Source organism: Drosophila tropicalis, unplaced genomic scaffold, assembly GCF_018151085.1.
Source record: "Drosophila tropicalis isolate 14030-0801.00 unplaced genomic scaffold, ASM1815108v1 contig_859, whole genome shotgun sequence".
NCBI classification, from domain to species: domain Eukaryota; kingdom Metazoa; phylum Arthropoda; class Insecta; order Diptera; family Drosophilidae; genus Drosophila; species Drosophila tropicalis.
The window spans coordinates 10,878,715-10,881,713 of NW_027173353.1; the positions used below are offsets into that span (position 1 = coordinate 10,878,715).

Below are 2,999 nucleotides of genomic sequence, written 5' to 3' on the forward strand. Positions count from 1 at the left end.
TTCATATTGGTCAAATTGTGACTCACACTTTGGTGTGGGTCATTAATTGAGGAAACTGAAAGGATTGATTCGCTACGGTATAGGATTTGTATGTGGTGAATGTCCTTCGATAAAATATTTCTTTGCTTTGTTAGGAAACCATTTGCATTTGTAAAATTGAACCAACCAAAGACAAATAATGAAAAACCAATTGGACCAATTGAGGGTTCACTCAGGTAGGTGCAGTTCAGCAGTTGTTCGTTATAATTCTCAAGTGTTTATTTGTCGAAAGTGTGAAATAAATGCAACCTTCTCCTCAGTAGTTTTCGTTCTTGCTTCGGCAGAACATATACTAAAATTGGAACGATACAGAGAAGATTAGCATGGCCCCTGCGCAAGGATGACACGCAAAATCGTGAAGCGTTCCACATTTTTTTGCCACAAACTAATATTCTTTTAATCATATCAGCACATAATATTAGGCACATGTCACTTTAGAATTCATTTTTAAATATTCTTGAAGAGGGTATTAAAATTTATATCAGATGATTGATACGCAGAGAAGGGGACGTTTCCGACTCCATATACTATATATATACTCTATCTGTTCTTGAGAAGCCGAGCCGAGTTTCTATTGCCGAATTGAGGTCGAGTTGACAATCCTTTGGATCGAACCACTATAACATATAGCTGCAATAGAAACCATCCATCAAAAAGCCTACTTAAAATTTTTAAAATTTAGAAAAATCTTTTGAAATACAAAAATATTTGGAAAATGAAACTTGTCCAAGGAAATTGAAATCGATTGAACCCAAACGGCCAGATTAAACCCAACCATAGCAAATCGTTAATACCCTTGTCGCGTTTTGTGGTACTCTCTCTTTTTTGTGACGAAAAATCTCATCTGAGGGTAAATTACTTAACTTTCTTTCGTTTATCAAAATGAATAATTTTGAATGAATTAGTATCCTGAGTTTCCGTCATGTTGAAAGAGGTTTCAAATTAAAATTTATCTCATTGTCAAATTGCATAAAGAGACTCTTCAACTCCTTCACCTGTTTTTGTGTATCACTAAATGATTTAAGGGTCCGATCCGAACGATTTTCAAACTTTATCATTCACAGGGTATAAATAGCTTGAGTAACAAGCTGAATCCGAACAGCTTCTACTCTATCAATGTGTTGTAGTAACAATAAATATTTGTTTCAACTCACTGTGATTACGTAACGTAACTAGAACAGATTCAACTTTACACTCCTATACTTTCTCACCTGTAGATTATATAGACAGTATGCTAAATTGCATTGCATAAGGTAAGTCGTCTCGCCGACATCGGTATACCATGCACCAAGTAAACAAAAATATTTTAAATTTTGAAATCAAAATGTCTATTAAATTAAATTTTCACCTGTCCCATGATGGTATATGTTAACCTACCGCCATCTCTGCCCTAATGATCTGACTAGTTGAATATGTTTACACGTATATTTTAAATGTTTCTAGTCCTATTACTGATCACTGTCCATCCTATACAAAACCACAAATCAATTTTGATGCTTCCAGCTTTCATAGTCTCTGAGATCTATGTGTGACGGACTGACACACAGAAAGGGCTAGTTCGACTTAAAGCTGATCCAGAATATATATACTTCAGAGGGTCAAAAACAACTTCCTTCTATCTGTATCCATCTTTTATCTTAAATCTATTTAAAATAATTCGATTTGCCTCAATAAAGATGTTGGTATTACTCCTTTGGCTTTTAATAAGATCTTTTTTGGATTCCAGGATATTCTCTCCCATTTTGAGGAATGCTGGATTCATCGTAACTCGGTGTGACTCACATGGTTTGTGCCAGAGAGTTTATATAAAAGGGAATCCACGAGATTTAGATCCGTCGACACAGAAACACATTAAGTATTTCAAATCGTCTAGGATATCCAACAATCTTGTAGTTATGAACTTATTTTGAAGAGCATTGGCGTCACACATGACAAAAGCACCGACAAGACTCTTCTAGGAAGAATAAGAAGACGGCCAACCGGAATGTCCTTTAAAGCATTCGTGGCTGTGTGCTGAAAAAATACACAATGTCGTTCCTCAGGTGTATGAAAGGTTTAAACGGGTTTTAGAAATTAGGCAATCTTATTAATATTTGGAATTCAAAAAACTTATTTTGATACCGATGGATAACAATAACGGTATTCTATTAAATTGAGGTGACGCTCAATCTCTTTGGTCCTGAATCCAGCCCTGTGTGTGCTGCACATCTTTGAGGTTTGGCTATGGTGATGTCTGCCAAGTGCTTGTAAAAAGTAAAATACGCACACAAGTTTATAAAATTTAAGTACGCAGAAAATGGCCATAAATTAAAACGTATTTCATTTGGAAGAAAAAAATCGGAGGCATAGAAAAACAAATAGCATTTAAAATTTGCAGACGCATATGCAACGTCTTGATATAGTACATTTGAATATAATTCAAATTGGAGACAAAAATAAAAGAAAACCTTACGGCTACGAAAATACGAAAATTCAATTTCTGTCCCGACGCCAGGCAAGGCAAATGGCCGAAATGCTTGACATCCATTTAACCAGACTGAAACAGAGACATCCACAGATGCGATTGACGGGCGTGAGCGTGTCCATGGACGATGATGGATACATGGTTTCGAATCTAAGGAATTAAATCATCTTGAAGTTACGAAATCGAAACGGTTTCGACATTATAATCAAGTCGTTTTTGATTTCCTGTTTCCCCAGAAAGAGGGCAGACTCCCCTCCCCCTGATGGTGAGAGAATCGAATTTATGTGGCGAAATAATTAATTCTGTCAGCAGCATTTGGCATTAAATGCAACACAACACAGAGAAATTGACAGAATGAAATGTGCATAAGGAATGGTTGTATTTTTTGTGTTTGTTGTTGAAATCGTTTTTCGATTATGTTAATTTTCAGTTGCCATTTGAGAGTTGAGCTGAGATGAGCTGATTGTATGTGTGTGTGTGTGTGTGTGTTTGGGTG

The 2,999-nt window shown here is 35.9% G+C and overlaps 1 non-coding gene across 1 annotated transcript; it reads left to right on the forward strand.

The window, feature by feature from the left end:
- The first annotated feature begins 307 nt into the window (after positions 1-307).
- Positions 308-414, forward strand: LOC137583284 (U6 spliceosomal RNA). The gene has a single exon (XR_011033390.1). It is a non-coding gene; the product is annotated as a U6 spliceosomal RNA (small nuclear RNA).
- The last annotated feature ends 2,585 nt before the right edge of the window (positions 415-2,999 follow it).